Source organism: Anas platyrhynchos, chromosome 9, assembly GCF_047663525.1.
Source record: "Anas platyrhynchos isolate ZD024472 breed Pekin duck chromosome 9, IASCAAS_PekinDuck_T2T, whole genome shotgun sequence".
In the NCBI taxonomy this organism is placed as follows: Eukaryota; Metazoa; Chordata; class Aves; order Anseriformes; family Anatidae; genus Anas; species Anas platyrhynchos.
Window position 1 is genome coordinate 13690655 of NC_092595.1, and position 22786 is coordinate 13713440.

Consider the following 22786-nt stretch of genomic DNA (forward strand, 5'->3'; position numbering starts at 1 on the left):
ACAAATTGAAGCTGCTTCCTGCTTGTCCAGATCACAGCTTACAGGGCTTCCCAACCCAGCTGTCTGTCTGGGCTCCTCTGCTCTCAGCAGTATTTCTGCAGCATTCGGTGAGGCCCCAGGAGGGCTGCCCGTGGTGCACAAGGACAGTCTGTAAAGACCCTTTGTCAGGATTGACAAGGTGAAAATCTGACTTGTCACACACAGAGGTCAGGGGCTTGAGTTTTATTGAATTTAGTCACGAGGAAGGGATATGCGCTAGTGGTTCTGGAGCCAGAAATCTTCTCTTTCTGCAGCAGAGTCACAGGCAGGGGTTTACGATTTCCTTGGTAACTTTGAGCAGGAGCACGTCAGTCTTCATGTTTGTGTTGCATCCTCTCACATACACCCCTGTCAGCTATCAAAGCTCGGGGCAGGCAGGAAGTCCAGTGCTCAGAACAAATGGGGAAGAGCAACACGGCTGAAGCCTTAAGGCTTCTCTGTTGGCCAGTTCGGTTACTGGCACACAAAACACTTCAGGACCAGGCTATCCAAAACCACCATACTCTGCAGTTTCAGCCTTGCGCCTGTTGCCAGAGACACAACGCTTATATGGGAGCATGCAAATCACCAGTCACACGTGTCTGCCTGTGCTAGGGAAGCATCGTGTCACCGATACATAGGAACCACCAGAATCTACTACCAAATGCATTCAGTACTACCACAGCGTCAAGAAAACTCTAAACTCAAACTTTCTGTGTGGCAAATAGTGGGTTTGGCACAGGCTGCCTGAGTGTCTCTCCACCTGCAGAGCCTGGCTTCAAAGGGTTTGGTCTGGTGATTTGGCACAGCGAGATGGGACCACTGACAGGGGGTTTGTGAGGAGGAGTGAAGGAACAGGGTGACAATATTGGAGTTATTTGCCCCACAGTACTCTAACAGACTTGAGATTTGTGGCTACAGGTAGGTCAGGGTTTAACAGCCTTTTTGGAGTTTTCCTGTAGGACTGCAGAATGAGCACTGCACAGTGTATTAAGGCAGTTTTGAGCACCTTTTCTCTGCTACCTCGGGACGGAGAAATACAGCACATGAATTACTGCGCAAATTCTTTCATCCTGTCAGAGAGTAAGTAAATAAAGAGGTCTGCCCATCTAAAATACCAGATCCCATTTTGTCAAACCAAGCACACGAAATAGCAGTGCAGTTGGTATACTCTTCAATTTCAAGTCTCCTTGAATTTCTTTCTAAGAGAGAAATTTGCTGCAGAAAAGCTCATCTGTTTCTGTGCGGTGGGTGCCCCAGGGTGGGTGCTGGCTGCCTGCAGCCCGAGGGGCCGTAGCTGCACAATTATACCTGGCAGAAGCAGTCCTCGGGCTGAGGAGTCCGTGTTCATGGCTTTTCAGGGACCAGATGTGTCTTCCACCGCAAATGGAGAGTGTTAAGTGTGCGTTCTGCTGCCTAAAGGGCATATAAGGATCATTTCTTCGGGCCATCTTTACAATGTGCTGACTGCGTGACTTTTTTTTTTTTTTCTTCAATTCATATTTCTTTTGCCAAGGAGATGGTCTGATATGCTGTCCCTTTGCCCTATTGCCTGCAATTATGATTCCTTCATTCCCTTTCTGCTGCTGAGACTCTAGTTTCTTGGAATTAATTCCCTGACTAATGTCTTCCATTGCTAATGTAGTTGTAAGTGATCCCTGGACAGCCACAGCTATAAATGCATGTAGGTGACTGGGCGATTTGTCAGGGCTGTGCCGCTAGGAAGATAGTTTCGGTACTTTTACAAAGAATTTTAAGTAGCATCATCTGTTTTATGTCTACATTATGAAGCAATCCTGAAATACTGTTTTTATTTTCATTTTTAAGCTCAAACTTGTTGATTTCTATTAGCGGTTCCAATTTTCTGTCCTGCCTGAACCATCCATTTCAAAATCCGACCATCCCTGAGTGCAGGGCTGGTTGTGCCCTGATCAGTGCAAGCAGCCCACAGGAGCACTGTCACCTTTTGGCCTCGTGAATGCATTCGTGTGAACCTGAGCAAGAAACATCCCTCGCTTCGCTCCTGGCTGACACAGCTGTTGTGGCTGGCTGGTGCCTTGGCCTTCCAGACGCCCCTGGAAATCCTGCTTAAGACATGCCCCTCACTGATACAGTTTTCACTTTCTGGCCCTCAGCAGTCTCCACATGCCTCCCATTCAAAATCCATCTTCATTATGCGGTTGAATTGACTAAATAGTTCCTTGTTAAAGGGTCTTGCATGGACCTGGGCTGCCTGCCTTTAATAGTTTAAGAAAAGATGGAGAAAGTCTACTGGGAGGTAATTTCAAAATTAAGCATTTAGGAAATGTACTCCATCTAGTGCTAACAATTTTAGCTGGAGACATTTATGCAATGTTTTGCAGGCTTATTAGGACCTCTGTTCCCACAGGTCATAAAAGTATCTGCTGTCTTCTGCCTTTGAAGGATATTTGTTTCTTCATGTTCCTCCAGGCCATAACACAGGGATGTTTCTAGTGACTAGCAATAAGGAGGAACTGGCCCAAGCTGGTAAAATAAGATCCTGCCTCACCTATGCATGATGGTTTTCATGCTATGGGCTGTAATTGTGCCTATGGGAGGAAGGAGCTCATGTTGTTACACTTCCAGAGCTACTGTCCTGAAGCAAAATTTCTTTTTGATTCCATTACTGCATCGCTGCTCTACCATGTTGAAATCCCAGCATGTTTAGGCACTTGAATGTATTATACGTGCATACACGTACATACGTATATATAAAAAAAAATTCTTCATCGTTTTCCATCTGCAAAGCATATCCTAAGAGACTTAAGAATAGCTGCTTAACTAAAGTAACAGCAAAGTTATTTGCTGTCCTGTTTTGTGGTTTGGGAAATCAAGTCGCTGTGACATGAAACGATTTACTCAAGGTTCTGTTGAGAGCTCAGCGTTCAGAATTCAAGTTTCTGAATTTCTTTGATTTCCATGAGTAGGATTTCACTGTTTATGGAGTTCTCCAGCTTTGTAGGTTTCTGCAGATAAAAACTAGTGATGCAGGATGTTAAGACAGAGGTTTGAGATTCAGACAGGCTAAGAATAAAATGGGGCTATATCTGCCACATAGACAACACAGAAATAATACTTCTTTCTCTTCTTGTACCAGTGCAGCTTTAGGCTTGCATTTAGCATTGCCTTGTCTCAGGACAGCAGCAGGGTTCATGACTGGCCATGTCATGAATCCAGCTGTTTCCAAACTGGAGACACAGAAGAGGCTCCAGATAGGCCAGATATTCAGGGATGCCATAAAGAGCCCAAAGGGATAAAAACCTGTGCTACAAACAAACATGCTAGAATGCTAAATAACTGAGATTGTACAGCTATGGTGGTGCTAATTAATGTTAAGTGGGAATCAGGTTTTGCATGATTTATAGCTTAGCATGAAATTAATTAGCCTTTAGTGCAGACAACAAATAGATAGAACCATTTTTCACTGATGCTACAACAATCTCTGTTGCGTTGCTGGCCAGGACTAGGGACCTGAGAGCCTGCACCATGCAGAGCTGTCCCCTGTGGGCATCACCGCACACTGGGGCATTTCTGCATGGAAGATGTCGCCTCTAGCTGTGGTTCAGCCAAGCAGCAAGCACACCTCTCACATGTGCTGGGGTGTTTGGTGCTCTGAATAAGCCCCTTCTAAAAATATGTTGTCTGGATGACCCTTAGCATGTCCCCAGGAAAGCCAACTGGTGGAGGGGCTGCAGTGTTCCTGACTGTCTCACAAGCAAGGGGCAGATTCCTTCCATGTGTCCCATGTAGCTGCGGTGTCTCCGGTCCATTTGTGACATTGGTGTGAGGACAGGAGAGGAGCCAGGCCTATGGGTAGGAAGGGAAGGCTAGGGAGTAACTGGGTTCGTTTCTCATTGAGCCCATGTCATGTATGGCACATGTTACAGCTGCAGTCAGGCTGCCAGCCTCCTGGTGACCTGCTGCCTGAACTAAAGGCAAATGATGTTTCTCAGCTTCTCCTGCAAAGGTGGTTTTGTGCAGGGCTTGCTGGTCTCCAGCTGCAGTGGAGAGAAGTGTTGGGAACAGTGGTAAAAACTACACATACAGCCTGTAAGGAAAGGAGGGAGGCAAAGGTCCATGTCAAAATGACATAATCCTCATTTTGGTTACCCTCAATTTACAGACAAAGAGATCATACACCATATTTTCCTAGAGCGTGAGAAAAGCGTATCTTGTATCAACACAAATGTTCGATTTGTCATGTATCTTAATGGGATATCCCCTTCAGTGTAGCCTGGTCACTGAGTCGGTTCCAGCTGCTGAACCAACACTTCATGAAACGCCATTAAAAACAACAACAAAAAACCCTCTGTATGTTTCCATACTTTCATATGTCCACTGTAATGTTTCAGAAATGGACCTCCAGGGCAGCACCTCTGTGGGAAAACATCTGCTTTTTCATGTGGACCTATCTCATGGTGATAGCAACATTAAACGTGAGGGGTAGGTGGTCCTTCTAACTATGAGGAAAGCTGTAAAGCCCAGAAGAGACAAGCTGCTGTGAATCGTGTGTGTAAATTTAAGTGTGTGTACAAGAGCTCGTAGATTTTAAGGCCAGGAAGATTGTCCCTGTTTTAGATGGATCATTGTTCCCTGGAGAACTGCAAAAAGATTCGAAGGATAGTGGGCTGTGAATTATTATTAATCGTTGTGTTAAGGTGGTGTGTTTAAAAAAAGTAAACAAAAGCACTCACCAGTTATTATGAAAGGAAAACAAGATAAAAATCAAAATCAATAAAGTTAAGTGATTCTAAACACATTTTTCCTTAAGTGCTGGTCTTGAAATTTTACCCATTGTTTTAACCGTCAGTGGGTTTTATGAAGATAGATGAGCCATGAAACGAATCAAGCTTTCAGAAAGTTTGATAAAATCTGCCTTTTTTTTTTTAATCACCTTGCATAGCTCTGCGTGTAAAATTTACACAGAACAGAATTTGTAGATTCAGAGACTAAGTAATCATTTTTTCTGGGTTGTAAAGCAAGCCCCAGAGAGCTGTTAGATGTTCTAAAATAAATAAACACCGACCTCAGGGGAAAAATGAGTGCATAATTACCTGAGGTCTCGCTCTTGTGTCCTCTCAGAAACTTAATTTAAACTTCGGATAGCTGAAAGCTCTCTGCAAGAAAGGGGACACATTTGGTGCTGACTTCCTTCCACCATTATGCTTGTGAAGAGATGAACATGTGGTTGCTCGGGAGAAACAGACTTCAAACATGTTCAGTTAAACAAATGCGAGTCATTGGCACGCTGCAAGTATTGAGTACAGAAACAAAATAGACTTAGAGAGTTGAATTGTGTGGTCAGGCTTTGGGAGACTTGTATGAGCCAGTTACTCTTCGAGTCTGGTGTCACATCATCATGAAGTGATGCAGTCTGACCTTGCAAATCCCATTTGCTGTGGTGGGAATATCCTCATCTAAAACCCAGCAGTTCACTGGGCAGGAGCAGAAGCTCACTGCACGTTTATTTTCAGTGTTTTTAAAGACGTGTATTTGACAGTGTACTAACTGATCCCTCCTAATTCCTCTCAAAGTATTTCTACTGCAGCAGTCGGCCCAGCCTTGGAGATTTGAGTAGCAAACTGAAGTGCTGGGTTTCCTTTTTCTTGCTATTTTTAATCCCTTCACCGTCACTGTATCCAAGCATGGGCTTGGCATGCGCAGGAACCAGGTTGTGTTCCTTTGGTCATTTCCTTCACTTCTGTTCAACCTTCCAGTCTTTTTATATTTTGCCTGCTTAAGGCAAGCAACAGCTCTAGCTCTAGCCCAGTGTGGAGGAGGTGGCAATTTCTGCACGTTGGGCACATAAATACTTCTGTTCGTTCTCCTAACATTACAGCAAGAGAGGAGTAACTGGTGTCATGATTTGTTACTGCTGCAGCTTTTGAAGCTCTGCCCAGGTCTCCGAATCACATAACGCAGCAGAGCTGGGCTGTAACAGGAACACTGCGGCTCACGAGCAGCGTCCTTGGGGCAGGGAGCCATGCCTGTCCTGGACACATTGGAAGCAAGTGAGGGAGGATGCAGGTTTTTGACTGGAGCCCCGAGATTCTAGTCAAGTAGTAGTAAAACACCAAATCTGTAGGGTGACTGCATCCAGCACAAAGAGCTGAGTACTATGCAGACAGCTGCAGCTGTGAGGAAGAGGGAGGGTTTCACCACCCCACCCCAAGCCACCAAGCACTGCACAGCTGGTGCTGTGACTTAAAGAAGCTCCAGGATTTCTTGTGATACTCAGGGGAGTGCCTTGAAGGTGTTGGTAAGTGAGCACCGGATCATTTTTCAAACCTACCATATACAGTGATGCATATGAGGCTCCACCAGACTAGTGCTTTTTTGTTCCTCGTGCTAATCCCATTTATCTTTTAGACAGCAGAGCCCGACAATCCCATGCCACTTTTAGAGTCCCCACATTCAGAAACATTGCACAAGATTTGGCCATTTGAGATGCTTGGTTTGGGAGATTTTCCGAAGGTGTTCTTGTTATTTCAGATGTGAACGTTCTGTACCAACAGAAGAGAAAAGGTCAGTGAACCTGCATTTCTCTTCCAGCTACTGAAGCAAGTGGCAATAGTTCAGTGCCTCAGCAGCAATGCTCACAGGAGGACATTATTTTTATCCTTTCGTGTTTGCAGAATTGCCTTGTTTTTTGGAGAAGGTATCTAAGCTGTTGCGAACAAGGTGCTCGGATCCCAACTGTGCCTCTTGTAAATGTGTCTGTGCGGCCTTTGGACAATGTGGGGGGTTATCACTCATGAGATTTGTCTCTTTCAGTGCCTTTCACTGCTAATACAAGTGCATTAGCACTAACTAGGGTGTTTTTTATCGTAGGCTTAAGCACGTCCAAACTCACGGGAAAAACTTGGTAAAAATCCTGTACCCCAACAGCACTATGCAGCAAAAACCATGTGAGGCTGTGGATTTTGCATTTTTATAGAGCAAGAAATCATCTTAAGTTGCTCTGAATTGAAAACAGAACCTGAAGAGATGTTTGTGCTGTGAAAATACTTCTGTTGCCCCCATTTAGCACAGTGGTTAACTGTTGCATTTGGTTGTCTATAAAACTCAGAGGAATACTTCCACAAATGCAAGTGTTTCCACGTTTCACCAAAATTCACCCAGGTAACATTGGATTCTGGCACCTAACTTCCAAAGTCATGCAAGAAGATCCTGGTCTTGATCATTGAATTAGCTGTTGTATTTCATGTGCATACCATGAAGAAGGCAAAGTGCAAAGGTTACCTTGCACGGATGCTCCTGGCCCTGGCTGGTGCACGGCTGTACTGCCTGTTGGAGTCTGATCTGAACTGACAGATTTGAAGTCATTAATTCCTGCACCGTCTTAATGCTCTTGGTCCTTTTTGCATACTGTCCTCGGTTTTATAAGTCAGGAATTTGAAACCGTTCGAAATGAGGAGCTAGACTTTGCTAGAGCTTCTTTAACCTGAGAAGCACCACCTGTTTGCGTTGGCAGTACGGAGCTGTACAAAGCCCTCCTTTTAAAATGCACTTCTTCATATAGCGCTCAACTTTAAAACCCTGCACGCAGACTTAGATAGAAAATATGAGGGGTTATAAGTCTAGGTATAATGACTGTGTATCACTGTGTAGAAATAAGGGCAGCTCAAAATGTGTTCCTCTGCTGTATGTACCATTTATGACCGTTCTGTATTGTTTCTGCTTCAGTTAAAATGAAATCTCTCTGGGGAATAGACAATATCTTCTCCATTTCTACAGTAGAAAGCACACCATTGTGGTCTATAAAAAATAACTGTTTATATAGCATTCGCCTTTAACCTTTCCATTCCCTTTGCAAATAAATAACAGTGTTGCTGTATTTGCAGTATTCTTTATATTAAGCATTGGGAGAAATATTGTTATGTAAAAAGTAAGGTAAATTGCAGCCTCAGGGTACAATATATTTAGTGTGAATGACCACTGCAGTAGTTTCTGGTTTATAATGAAGGAAGACAAGATTTAAAACTAGTGATTGATGGTTAATAGAAGACTATTGCAGAAGTCCTGTGATTAAAAATACACAATTTGAATAGATCTCTCTGGACACTTTCCAGGTCTTCAGTTTAGAAGGCACTATTACTACTCTATCATTTGTTTTTCCTGGCTGCTTTCATTAGAACATAACAAGGTGCTTTGCAGCAAGTGTCACTCATGAAGTTCATGACCATTATGAAAGTACACAGGAAATACCCATCTCGAGCTCCAGAGGCTGGCAGAAGCCCCACCAGGATGCTGGTATAGAAATGTGGTGACACACTACACTGACATCCCTTTCTGCCTTCTTTCTCGGGCCCCCTTTGAAACCAGAGATCCGGCATAAGGGAATGCACCCAGGCAGTGCCACTGCAGAGGGACAGTTGTTTCTCTTCACTTCAATTATAAGTAAGTAGGACTGATGACGGGGAGCACATGCTTACATGGCTATCCACATTCATTGATACTTCGTCCCTCACATCACCTCCATTTTAAGTCAGCTGAGACAAGCCAGTGGCTGTGACAGTGAATTACTGCAGGGCTCTGTGCCCGGCACATCTGGGCTCCAGTTTCTATTGTGCTTTATGTTGTGGGCTTTTGCAGTGAATTTTCTTACTGCTTAAGTAGAATCCACAAGTTTTTGTTTCTTAAGCGCTCAGTACTTTCAGGACTTCTTAGTCTCCTTTTCATTACCAACTAGAAGGACCTGGCTCACCTGAATATGGGAGGCACTGAATACACATGGGAGTTTTCCCTGCCATTCAGTAAGCTTTATTTGATTGTAAAGACCGAGTCTATAAGGCCTTTCTGTCAAATATCTGGGCTGAAAATGAGAGCAAACAGCTGAGTGATGAGCTTGCATTTCCAGGCTTCACCAAAGGGCTCCAGAGCTGAAGAGGACTACTGAGCGATGCATCTGCCCTTTTCTTACCTGTGCAAGCCAAGCTTTGGAAGTTTATGGTGTTTACATAACCTGATGATGGCATACAATGTATAGGGAATTCTTGAAATACTTAACAAGATTACCTATAATGCCAGAGACTGGAGGCCAAAATGTGGTTCTGCATGTGCAATTTCTGCCATATAAGAGAGGGTGAAAAACCGAAGGGCGGTCCTGGTGGTCAGTGTGACTTCGGGGAGCTGATCTGGAATTGATAGGACTTACCTTCACATGTGATGCCATACCATACACAGAAAGCTAATCACAGGGCCATCTCCCTGTATTGTACACAGGCCAGCCTGTGTTTGGGTCTTCCTGCTGCCCAATTTCTGATCCATCTTCATCAATTATACAAGGAAATTAGCCTCCTAAAATGGAGCCTTAACATTTGTCAGGGTAAATATGCAATCAATGCTACTGTATATTTATCATTTACTTACCTGTAATGCTTTCACTTTGACTTACTTTCTCACCTGTGAGAACAAGGAGTAACATGGAAATCTTTTTCATTACGTCCCTGCATATGTGTGTGTAATGTGGCTTGCACAGTAAATGCAGGTATAAATTCAGTCTCCCAGGCATATTGGCTTTTGAAGTCCTGAAACTGCTGGATCTCTACACACAGAGCAATCCAGCCCCTTGGTTTGGGGAAGGTTCCTTCAGGTATTTATGCTGAGGCTCCATGTAGCAGTGTATAAAAAAATTGCTGTTGTTTACCTCCAGTCTGACCTCTAAAGCTGTGCTTCTTTACCACAGTAAGTTTCTTTCTGGGAAAAAGTAGCACAGCTTTGGCATCCAGTCCCAAAACTGCATGGGGGTGGGGATGACTCCTTTTACTGAGTGCTCTGTAGTGCCTTGAGCCACTGAACAGACTCGGAGTTGAATAAAATGACCGTCTTACGCTAAAACTTCTGCCCAAATAAACCCTTTACAGCCGAGCAAGCTCTCCTCGCTGGTGGTATGCTACATCCACGAGCGTTAATGGCAATTACACAAAGCAATAGAGAGGGGTATTTTTCCTTTGAATTCTTGAAACAAGCGTTGGGAATTAGTGCTTGCAGCTTATAAATAAAATATTATTTTACATGCAACTGTTCGTTTGATTGGAGGTCTAAAAATGCATGTGAAAAAGGTAACTGGTGGCACGTACCCAGTTTTCTGGGGGGAAATTTCCATTAAGTCAAACCACCACATCACAGTCACAAAGAAAAGAAATGAAGAGAACAAAGAAGGTTTTGAAGACAGTTCGCAAGCAGTTGAAGGACTGATGTAGCTGACGGATAAGAGGGCTATTACAGGCAGCAGAGGTAGGCAATCGGGGATGCTTTTTTATGAGTGGTGGTTAAGTAATCTGAAGGGGTAAGATAGAGGGTAGAGAGATGACCTGGGAGAAAGGGAAATGTGCTTTGCATTGAAAACACAGACCCAGTGTCCACTGAGCAAATGGGAGTTTCCTGCCTTGTCCAGAATTTGATTTGTCAGCTGCCATTGACTGTAGATCGGCTGAGGAGAAAATACTTTGCAAAATACATCATTCTGCTGTGATATTTACAACAGTTTTCTGTGTTGCTTTAAAAAAAAAAAAAAAAAAAAAAAATGTGGATGGAGAATATTTGGTAGCCTTTCAAAGAGCCTCAGGTGATAGTTTAAGGGTAGTTTCACCACTGTTAATTAGTTGATGGTATGCAACTGTGATGGTAGCACAAACAAATAATATTAGAGATTGAGTTCAAAGTAAACAACTGTTCTTTCTCTTCTAATATACAAGATGTGCAACATTGAGTGAAAACCGGTTTTGAGTGTCAAAATGCAGTTTCTGATGTATAGAAAGGTATTTTCTTGCTGCTCTAAAACTTGTAGCAAACTGTTTAACTGCAGCCTTGGTATTGGATGATGTGACTCTGAAAGAGAAGTGTGTATTTTATCTTGTTAAATTCATAAAACAACAAAATGGTTTCAAGAGTTAAGTACTGTAAAAATTTGAGAACTGATTATTGTGGGGAAAATACAGTGAAAAGTGATCCTAAGGAATATTAGCTCACCTAAAGGCAATTTTCTTAAGAGAAAGGAGTAGGAGCAGGTGACCTTGGAGTTAGTTCTGTGGACAGAGGTCATGCTGTGAAACACCTGAAACCATTGAACCTGGTGATTGTGCTAAATGAAGCAGTAACTCTTGATGATGCCAGTGCACAGCTGCTCTAGGAAAACAAATTTGCTCCTCACAGAGGAGGACAGTATATGATTTAGGGTTTTTCTTCTAAGACTCTGCTCCATCCAGCGCTTGGATGAACTGGAATGACCAACAGGTATGAGTACAGTGTATTTGCTGTCTTTGTGTGACTTTTCCTCTCCTGTTCTCTTTGTTCTTTGTAGCTGGAAGTAATTAATGTGTTAGTGCCTTCGCAGATTTATTGAGCCTTCCTTCTACTGGATTTGTCCAGCTGGCTTTAGCTATATTCATTGTGTAATAATCACTCTGATATAATGCAACTGGATGGCAGGTCTGCTGTGGTTTGTCCAATAATAGGTTTTAGATAGAATACTGAAGCAAATAGGAGCTTTCTTTGCAGAGCAAACATTTTGTTTTTAAAACAACCCACAGGAACAGGAGGGCACTACTAGCTAGGAGGAGGGGAAAAGATAAAACTTTCCTGATGTGGTGATTTATGTCTAGTAGCCTTTCAGAAAACCGCACTGACTTCAAAGCGGTATGCTTTGTGCTGACACATACCTTGAAATGCAGGTTAACGCTGCCAGGTGTTGTCTTGTGTTACTATTAGTTGTTTGTATTGCAACAGCACTTGGTGGCCTTGTTCAAAGCAAGTGGTGTTCAGCATGGCTCAGCTTTGGCCACAACAACCCCATGCAGCGCTGCAGGCTGGGGGCAGAGTGGCTGGAAAGCTGTGCAGAGGGAAGGGATCTGGGGGTGCTGATGGATGCTTGCTTGAACACAAGCCAGCAGTGTGCCCAGGTGGCCAAGAAGGCCAACGGCATCCTGGCTGTGTCAGGAGCAGTGCAGCCAGCAGGGCCGGAGAGACATTTCTGCTCAGAAAGAGCAGTCGGGCATTGGGACGGGTTGCCCAGGGAAGTGGTGGAGTCACCGTCCCTGGGGGTGTTCAAGGCAAGGTTGGACATGGTTTAGTGGGTGACATTGGTGATGGGGTGATGGTTAAGGTGTTTGGTTTGATCCTCTTTAAAGATTTGATATCTTTAATCTCAATGTTTGTGAGTTTATGGAAAAATTTGGAAATGGAACAGGAGGATGGCAGTCTCTTGAATTTGTTTTAATCCCACGCGTTACAGTAAATTTGTGGTGGAAGCATATTGCATATCATGGTGCTGTGCATGACTGCCCAGCTCTGTCCTTCCCATGCTAAAAACTTCAGTCTGGTTAATCGATATTCCTGTGCGATGAATACAGAGCAGTGCTGGCTGAAGGATTAAGGAAGAATTAAGTATTTGTTCTCTAATTCTGAATGTTTATAAATCAATATTAATTACTTTAAAAGGAAGCGTTCATAGTTGAGTGCTTTTAAAGAGTTTACATCCCAGTTTTTGTAATAATTTCATGATCCATCTGGCTAATAAAAATACACTGCAAGAAAAGAAATAAAATCTGTTCCTGCAAAGGGGAAACATACAGATCTTTTGCTTAATGGGGGCTAATTGCTGTTATTACGGATTATTATAAGTTAAAAATAATAATGGGTCTAGCCACATCTCACAGCACCGACTGTAAACAGGTTGCATAGATTCAGTGCTGTCTGGGGTGGGAGGGGAGCAAGGAAAGCAGAACCCAGGCCATTTGGGCCCTCAGTTTCTAGAAGTGAACTTCCCCTTAAAAGTGCTGGATGTGTTTGTTGTGGTTGTGTTTGTTTTTTCCCAGTGCAAAGCGGGTAACTCCCGGGGATGTCAGAGGGAAATGAGCATCCTGCAGGGTTTGTCAGCTGGCTGGCAGTGGCATTGCAGGCACTGTGCTGTAGTGCAGCAGTGCTGAGGAATGGGGTGGCAGGAGGGAAAATAGAAGTCATCTTCCCAGTGATAAGGGCAGTGGTCTTAAGGAAAAGAAAATGGGGCTGGGCTGGAGCAGGAAAGCTTGCCCTAAGCATTAGCCGGGCTATTGATTGCCCCAGATTCAGCATTTAATCCTTCCTTTAACCACAAATCAATTCCACAGCATGTTTTAGTTTTTTAAACTTTTCCTCCACGTGCTTCAGAGTACAGAACAGCTCAGTGTGGGGCTTGGAGGTGTTGTAGCCCACCAACAGCAGGTATTCCTGCTGCCTCAGTGCAACCAGGAAAAAAGACATTTTGTACAAGCACATCTATCAGGGCTTGCTGTGTTTGTGTCTTTATCTTGGAAGGAAGAGGTCCTTTTTAATACTTTCCTCATAGTCCTTAATCAACTGGGATTTTGCTAGAAAGAGTATTTGTTTTTCTCCCCTTTTGATCTGCATTTAGCTCGCAGGATAAGTGGGCTGAAAAGGGTTGCACTCCTCCTGTGTAATGCTCAATCTGCTGTATTAGCTTCTTACACTCAGCCCCAGAGCTCGGCTTTTGGGCCTGCTGTGAAACAGCAGAGCTGAAAAAACAGCACAAGTATGTGTGAATCAACATGGCACGCCGCCGTGCTTCCAGGATTTCCACGTTTGATGCTGCCCCAGCTTTTCCTGGCATTAGGATTCATGTCATTGCAATTTCTGTGGAAGTGGTGTCGTTCAGCCTGGGTACCTGGACCTGCGTCCTGCTGCTGACACATCTGCCACCAGCAAAACAGTGACAGGCTTGTGGAGTGCAATCGGCCTGCTGACAGCTTGCTCTTAAGGTCCTGTTTCCAGTGCATTTGGGTAGCTCATATTCATTACTCTTTTACACTGAATGAAAGCGAAGTGACTCAATTGTCATGCGTGTATGTCACAGCAGTGCTTTACAATGGCTAAATAATAATCTCTACGAGAGGAAAATGACTTGAGAGAAGAGAAAAATTTTGAAATTTAAGCTTATTTTATGGTAATATATCAGGTGTGTCAATCTGACTGGAACATATTACACAAAGAACTGAAGCTCAAGGCTCCTAAATTGATTTTTTTATTATTATTTTTATATATAGCTAAATATTTCTCTTTAACTCTTGGACTTGCTTAGTGGGGTTGGTGGCCATGTCCACGTTCATGGTTTCTGCATTGAAGGCAGGGTGTGTAGCCATGTTTGAGAGGGTGCAGCAGTCTGTACCGTGTTCAGGGGGCTCTGCGTGCTGGGGATCACGGTGCTTCTTTAGGGCAAGGCAGCTCTGCACTGTCCCAAGCCCCAGACCTGCAGCAACACTTTAAACCGTAGCACGACACTTGTGTGTCCCCTTGCCTATCGCTGCTGTGTAGCACAAATAGTTGGTATGATTCATTAAGCTGTCAGTCTTGTTTGAAGCATTTTTCATGCCTGGTTTTATTTATTAGCTTTTCATAAAATGTTTTGAACCTCTCTTTTCTCTGCTGATAAAATGCACCTGCCTATATGGAGGCAGGGGAAAAAAATAATGAGGTGACTATGGGTATTTAGGTTTGTTTGTTTGTTTTATTGCCATGGTTTTGACACTAGCATGTGACTTCCAAGCAGGACAGCCGCTGTTGAGTTACAGAGTTGTCCTTGTAGTAAAACTCCAAATTTTACAGTGCCTCATGCCTTCATGTTTGTGTTTGTGCCACATCTATTTGGTAGCTTTAACTGTCATCTGTCTTCAGTATTTTCTTTTCTTTTCTTGTGCTGTAGTAGGAGGCATGACATTCACTGGGCAAGCATTGGTGTTGATATTGATATTATGTTGGAACATGTCAGTGAAGGGTTCTCCAGATCACTTATTTGGCTGGTGGTACAGCTGAAATGTGGACTGCTGTCTTGGTTACAGAGCAAGGTCCTAACTGATGGACCCTGCTGCTCAAGAACTAGCAGCCGTGTTGCAATATTCCTGTAGGTTTGCATCCCTTCTGGCCATGTTTTGCAGGCGTTTATCATCTGTCTTGTATGATGCTGTGGAATGGTTTTTAAATGTCAATCTTGACATCACCAGAGATGCGCCAGACTTTTCTCCTTTTCCACCATTCTGACATGCCAGCCACTGAGACACAGCTAAAAATAAGGGACACCTATATAGGGTGCACCCAAACTGGGGAGTGTGTCTGTTTGAGCTGGGTGATTGTTTTGCTGTTGATATATGGGGGGAGTATTTTAATAGCTTGCAAATAGTTTTTATTATACACTAATACTCTGTGTAGCTTTTCTTTACTCAAACCGTGACACCACAAGAAGTCTCAACCCCAAGCCTATCAGAGTCAACAGGAATTTGGGTTTTCTGTACTGAGTTTGATACTGCCTCATCCTGAATGTCCTTGCCTGAATAGCCCCCCTAAGCAGTGTAGTTTTAAAAAATGCCAAATTGGTCTTAAACGCTCCCTTGTAGGTCCCCATTTATTAATGGCTTGTCCTCTTTGTCTTAAGTTTCCTGCAGTATTGCTTTGACATCAGAGGCCTCTCTGAAGAAGTAGGTGGACTCTGAGGACAGGATAACCCTGACATAAAAATAAACACCGAAATGGAAAAGGAAACTGCCTTTAGCAATTGGCAAAAGGAAGAGTGTGAAAGGTGATGAATGGTGGAAGGTATAAAGGGCTGATTCTCAGCTTCTGAATTGTGCTGGCATGTGGTACTCAGCAGCACTGTGATGTATGAAAATAACAACACTCAGGCAGAGGCTTCGCTTCCGAAGCAGCAAGCTAAGGGCACCGAGTCACGTTAAATTTTAATGAGAACCGAGATTCAGCTCTATGTGTGTCACTGCTTGAAAAACAACGCTCAAGACTGGTAACTGCAGAGAGCCTGCGAGTTAACACCTGCAACCCAGCATGCGGCCTTGGAGTTGAAACCGTGGCCGCTCTGCAAGGAGTTTGGGGGGAAGCAGATCCCCGGGCCAAGCCCCCTGAGCTGCTGTGCAGGTGCTTTGGCTGCCGTAGCACCTGCGGTGGCTTAAATGGCAGGTGGGGCCTGCCTCCCGAAGGGAGGACCGGTGATCACCATTCCTCTCCAGCCCAGAGTCAGAGGTACGTGAGCAGAAGAGTGAAGCCTTGGGGTTTTTCACTACTGCATTCATAGCTTGGTCAATAGGTAATATTCTGGGGTTTGTTGTTGGCTGTGGGGGCGGAGAGGTGAGGTCTTACCTTCTTCTCGTTTCTTGGCATGTTTGCTTAACAGGATCCTATTTTTGTGTCAGGCCTGCCTCTTTCTGAGGTGTTTGCAAGAACTGAAGTGTTCCTCCGCTCCTCAGGTGTAGAAAGCAGCATAATAAGAACGACATCATTCAAGTGAATGAAATTTGTGAAAACACCTCTATTTTTAATAAGTTTTTGCAAAAGAGCGTTTGTGAGGGCTGAGAGGAAGGAGAAGGGGGATAAGAAAGCTAAACTATTTCAAAGCATCACTTCAAATTCTTTAAAGTACCAATACTCAGTCATTCTTTTGGCGTGTATTAGAATAATATTAATCCCGATGAACTGAAATGGTATTAGTGCAGATGTCATAAGTACTTCTACAGGCATTCAGCTATAATTTAGCATCAATTAACTAGACTATTATTTGAAAGTGTTATTTTAATACATTAAATTTCCCAGTGTGTCCTCAGGCAGTTGCTAGAGCTGCTGTTAGCTTCTCTTATCACTCTCCATTTTTCTTTGTAGCTGTCATTCCTGTTCTGCTTTACTTGACAGTGTTGGCATCACGCAGCCACAGGACTCCTCATGGGTGGCTGGAAGTGTGGTTTCACATTCTGCTGAACCTAATTTAGCTGTAGGAGGCTGAGAGGGATGGTCCTGCCTTTCCCCACACCCTCTCCTCATATTCTTTTTCCTCTGCTGCATGACATCCAGTGTTTCCCAAGCTGGGATTTTGGAAACTTGAGAGCAACTTGGAAAATGGATCTCAGGAAGATCCGCACAAACATGTGAAAGAACTTCCTCATGGTGAGGGTGACGGAGCACTGGGACAGGCTGCCCAGGGAGGTTGTGGAGTCTCCTTCTCTGGAGATATTCAAGGCCCGTCTGGATGCCTACCTGGGCAGCCTGCTCTAGGGAGCCTGCTTTGGCAGGGGGGTTGGACCCGATGATCTCACGAGGTCCCTTCCAACCCCTACAATTCTGTGATTCTGTTACTTTTGATCCATTTTGTGACCTTGAATGCATCTTCTGGGCCACAGCAATGTGGCTCCGTGCAGCAGTGTGCTAGGGGCTGTGTAGCCAGCACCCAGAAATGCTTGTTCCTGTCCCTAGACACGTTTGTTCCTGACCCCATGCAGAGCCGCATGGAGATGTCACCGGCGTGCTGGAGGCTTCGTAGCTGTGCTTGTGCCCTGCTGGAAGGGGCGGTGTAACTCTGCTGGTCATGGTGTAGTGGCGGAGCTGCTGCTTGCCTGACATCTGGGAGCACCTGGGCCTCCAACTGCAAAGCAGATGCAAATCACTCTGTCTTTCTTCTTGGAGAATGTCCTAAAAACAGCTTCTGCATTCAAAGATGGGCTCTTACGACATATATGTATTATGCCTTGTGCAGCAAAATCCTCACACAAAGTTGCTCAGTGTTTCTATAAGCTTTTGTAGTACAAGTTAATAATAAGACCCTGGTATGTGGGAGTGAAACGACCTTTTTCCCCCTAAAAGCTATAAGGGCTAATTCTGCAGTCGTTCACCACTGTAGAACAGTCCGTGGTTTTGCGTGAAGGAGTTTGGGATGTGTTGGGTGTTTTCATCTCAAGAAAATATAGCTGCTGCCTTGATTTTCCCCAGCAGCCTAATTGATGGACCTCTTGGTTGGTGTGTGGGGAGCAGGGATGCCACGTGTGGCGAAGGGCAGAGCCCTGCAGACACCTGTACTGCCATTTGGATCTGCTCTCCTGAGGCTCGTGAAGCTCCCAGAGAAGCTTCAAACAAGCTCCTGCTGCGCCTGGCAGCTCCTGCCTGGTGAGAGCTGTTTCAGGGCACATGCGACATGTTAAGCAAAATACCACATTTGTTAAAAGTGGCGTTAAATGCTTTCTTTAGCCTCTGCCTCCAGCTGCTTCTTCCCATTCACTCCCTTTGGAAGATAAAACTGTGTCCCCTCTGGGAAGGAACTTAAGGGTTGAGTTAACGCCTGCAGCAAGCAGGGGAGTGATGCTATGGAGACGGTGACCTTTGGGTCTGCCTTTTACCCACGGGGACAGACTTCTGTCTGTCTTTCTCACTCATCTCTAGCAGTGTTTCAACTTGCTCTGTTCTGTCATGATGTAGAGATGTATTGTTAGGGTTTTCTGTTATATTTTCTTCCAGTTTTACTGATCGTTGCTGGTTTGGAGTATGACAGCCCAAGACCATAAGCAGGGCTAGTTTTGCAGAGAATGTAATGCCTGCCCAAAAGCAGCTGATAAAGTTACGAAAATACAGCTCCTAACCCTTTCCTTAGGTCTCGAATGGGAGTTCCTCCAAGCTGTCCTTCAATCAATACCCTCAATATTATTACAGTGGTCATAGTAAGCAATTTTTTTTGAGTATTAGCAGACCATGCCAAGTCATTGAATATAAAACTTATAAACATACAACAATTGCTATGAAAAACTCCTTGTTTTCAATAGAACCATCAAAATCACTGAAATAAGATGTGCTCGCTACTTTAGCGTACTTCATCTGCTGTACCAGATGCTTTTGAGAGACTGTTGTAGATGAAAGCAAACAACTGAATGAACTCTGAAGTCATCTACAGAGGACAGAAATAACCCATTTACTAGTGGGAGAATATTTTTCACCAAACCGCTACTCCACCTCATTCTTTTCAGTAGCAATCTTCATAGGAGAGCAGTGAGACAAATTTGTAAATGAAAATTCGTAACTCCACTAAATCTATGATTTTTAGTTGCAGTAAAGATGATGGGTTCTATGATATTGTGGGTTGTTTTTTTTTACCCGCACTCCTCACCTTCCTCATTTATCCCTGATATGTGGACAGTAATAGATGGTCTTTCCCTTCTTTTTCTAGAAACACTTTGCTCTTAAACAAGATCAAAATAAGTAGTGTTCTTAATCTGTAGTTAGCTTTTTTTTTTTTTTTTTTTTTTTTGCTTCAGTTTTAGACTTCAGGGAGGACCTGTGACCGTGGAAGTTTGTCATTTTCCATTAGGCTGATAATGATACCTCTCCCTACCGTGTATTCCTCCTGCATTTAGTTATGTTTCATTTGGTGCCAATGTTAGTTTGTATATGCTGAATTTTTTGCCTTTTAAGCAGTAAGAAAGAGTGTTTTGCAACTCTTCCTTTGCAAAGGGGAAGTGCGTGGTGTTTCCCCTGCTTCTCTTTATAGGAACGTCAGTTCTGGTGGACATTTAGCATCAGTGCTGTTTATGGGGCTGGGACTTTGGTCTGCCATCTGGCCTATGCACTTGATTGTGTTTTCCACACAGTAATGTGGACTGAGATACTTCAAAAATGATGGTCTTTTGTGTTGTTTTGCATGAATATCTAATCAGTCATTTTGTAATTAAACCCCTATGAGCAATACAGTGGTTTCACTTTATGCACTTGTGGCTTTCATACAGGCTTCTGTGTGATGGGCTTGCTTGAGTATTTCAGATTTTGTTTTGTAAACCAGCAGCATCCCCTGTCACTGATGGCATCTCCCTGCCTCTGAGGCTCCTCCTGTTGGACTTCTTGCAGCCAGCCCAGGCTGACATCTTGTCTTCTGAAGATTTCATCACAGTGAGAACAGAGTTATTAGCTTCCATCTTTTGTCTTCGTGAACATCAAAGAGTTGCAAGTTCCAGCAAGTGAGGTCCCAGAGAGTGAGGTTTGGTTCAAAATTCCCATAAAGCCAAATTGGCAAGTTTGGTTGTTTTTACTTCGCAAATTGCATCAGGAGTCTCTTCTCAAACATCTGAATGGAGCAGCGGCTGTTGTTTGTCTGTCTCTCTCTGACCCAGCTGCTTCTGCACTTCTTGCTGGTGCCCGTAGGTGCTAAAATGGTAGCTGACAGTATAACTTATGCTTTCTGAGGATGGAAAATTCATGTAATAAAACACTGGGAGCTGACATTAGAGTAGCAATCCCAAGCGGCAGCTACTACCTTGACTGTAACCATTGGTTATGGCTTTTGGAAATCCAGAAGTAGCTCAAGTGATCAAGAGGTCAGACACTGGCATTTATGAGGGCAACCCGCGCAAGTAAATCTGTATATCATAAAAATAAGTCAGTATCTAAGGCCCTCGTTGCAGAATTAAGGGATTTTCTAGTTTTACTGTTTGAAAGCAGAATAGATCTCTTATTCAATTTCTGATACACACAGTCAATTGGGATGTTCTTTACTTATTTTGATGTTGAGCATAGGCTGCGCTGTAATGCTCCCTGGAGACATTCAGCTGTCTCATCTGTTCTGTTCAGGTTTTGATGTTGCCATCACTGTGGTTTTTGAGTACCTTCCAACCGCGTGTTAAGCAATATAACTAGCATATGTCTCATTTAATTTCTTTCAGGTCCTTGGGGATGAAACCATTTTGGATATATTTCGCTATTTTTTTTTTAATTTCTCATTTTTAATGAGCTACAGATGTGGCCAGTTGAGCCAGTAAAATCTGACCAGTTGACTTAACAATGTCAGTCTGCTGTGCATTTGTAAAGTTGCTGTTCCTAAAGGTTAATCTCAAGACGTGCTGAGTGCCTGCAGCTCCTCTTACCTTCAAGAATGGCAGTGGGTGCTCAATGCCTCTCAAATTCAGCTCCCAGACTTTATACCACCCCATGGCCAATTTGTTGAGATGCTTTCATTATGCAACATTCATGATATGTAGAACTATGTATTAGTCTGGGGGCTTGTTACAGTTCATTGAGATGAAACAGCCTATGAATTTTTATCTCTGAAGGACTTGTTAGGCTGCCTATCCTATTCATCAATTTTAGTAGAATTGTTCTTTCCTCATTTTGCAAATAGTGCTGTAATATGGACTGCAACTGAATACTTGAAAATACTTAAGCTATTTTGTGGTCCTGTGTCTGTCAGTTCAGCTGTATGCTTGTGTTGTCTTACTGTGGTCTAACAGCCTTCAAAGTTCAGTGGTTAGAGCTTTTACAAACAGAATTACACAGATACTCTGCCCAACCCAGCAATCGATGTTCTCCCTCAACATTTCATAGTGGAGATTGCAGAGCTTGAAGTTATGTTTTAACTGCTTACATTATAGCATCAAGATAGGTGGTATCAGGAAAAAATAATCTTCCTGATAAAATTTGCTGCTTCATTGATGCTCAAGTTGAAATAGAAGATTACAGGGAAGCATGGAGGTCTCGACCTCCTGTTAAACACACTTGTAGTCAGATGACTGTATAGAGGGAGAGATCTGGAGCAGGTGCTGGTCATCCTGCCTCTGTTATTTGCTATTGCATTGTGGTAACTTGCAACTTGTCATCTTTTCAACTTAATGTAAAGACATTCTCTGAGCTGTTGGCTCTCTGTTCTTGCACAAATTGAGTGTAATCCTTGAAACGGTCGCATCGCTGCCACATCTCTCAGAGTACGCCTGGAGACATCTGTGCATTGGTGACTTCCCGAAGAAATGTGTGACAGCTTCCCTCAACCCTCAACTTGCCTTTAAGACGGTCCCCTTGAATTGTGGCTGATTCCTGTAGCTGCAGGCAAGGGGGGAGCCCTGAGGAGGCTGAAGGGATGGAGAGGTGCCGTGGGAGCAGCACGGGTGTGCGGGACACTGGGGAGCAGAGTGGGGAGGTCTTTGGGTCAGGATCATACTCATTAACTCACATGATGCCTCTGGACAAAAGAGGAGATTTGAGGAGAAACTGGTGTGGACAAGCAAGGAAGGACAACGCTAACGATGATAGCCAGGTGCAGTGCAGTGATGAGGAGCCCGTTTATGTCTTAGTTACAATGCAGAGCCACACGTGTTTTCTCTGGGCTGTGCAGCTATGCAAGCAGATTGCAGGTTTTCTCTAGAGGCAGCTTAGTTCCAGCATGTCTTCGGTGCTTACTCATGGAGAGCTCCAGGAGCAGCACCAGGAAGATGCTGAATTCCGTCTGATGAAGTGACTTTCCTGCTAGTTATGAACTACAGCAGGGTCGGGATGTGAAGGCCCAAAAGACAACGGCTGTTGCTTAGTCACATAAAGAGGTGAGGATGTGCAGCATCTTTTTGTGAATGGCCGCTCGATATGTTGCTGCTGAAGTCCTTCTCTGAGCCCATCTGTACTGGTACAGTTCTTAACTGCAAACTGGACTGCTGGGTGGAGAAACAGCCCAGATTTCTACACGTGCCACGTGCTTACCTGTGTGACTGATAACTTTGTCATAGCCATGCTGTGGCCAGGATCTGAATGGCAAGCTTTTGTCCTCTACTGCTCTGCACAAGTCCCAGCACTTGGTAACTTATGAAGTTTCATCACAAGCCTGACGATAGGGAACATTTGATTGCCTAGAATGGGCTTTGTGAGAAGTCTGACTCTGAGAAAAACAAAATCTCATACAATAGGAAACACAACTTCCTCATGATAAAAGAGGAAGAGTTAAAAGGTACATCCCAAAGCATTAAACTCTGGAAGGCACTTACAAAAGGAAAGTATAAACCATAGAATGCTGCTTTTGTATTTATTTTGTGTGCGCTGTTTCTTTTATTTCCCTTGAGTAATTTGCTTAAATCTTGTGATTTTCTTATTTTTATTTTTTTCTGAGGTCTTGAAGTGCCTTTCACTTTTTGAGTGTTCTGGGTTTTACAATTCTTGGGATCAGCTCCACTGAAATATTCAT

The 22786-nt window shown here is 43.8% G+C and overlaps 1 protein-coding gene across 3 annotated transcripts in view; it reads left to right on the top strand.

Annotated features, from left to right (window-relative positions):
* GPC1 (glypican 1) overlaps positions 1–22786 on the top strand; it is a 287237-nt gene that overhangs the window by 116726 nt on the left and 147725 nt on the right. The window contains exon 1 of one of the 3 annotated variants that reach the window (XM_072042425.1): positions 11259–11277. The exons of the other annotated variants lie outside the window; for them this stretch is intronic. The gene's annotated coding sequence lies outside the window, so the exon portion shown is untranslated. Of the gene's footprint in view, positions 1–11258; positions 11278–22786 lie in introns of those variants that run through there. 3 annotated transcript variants of the gene reach the window in all.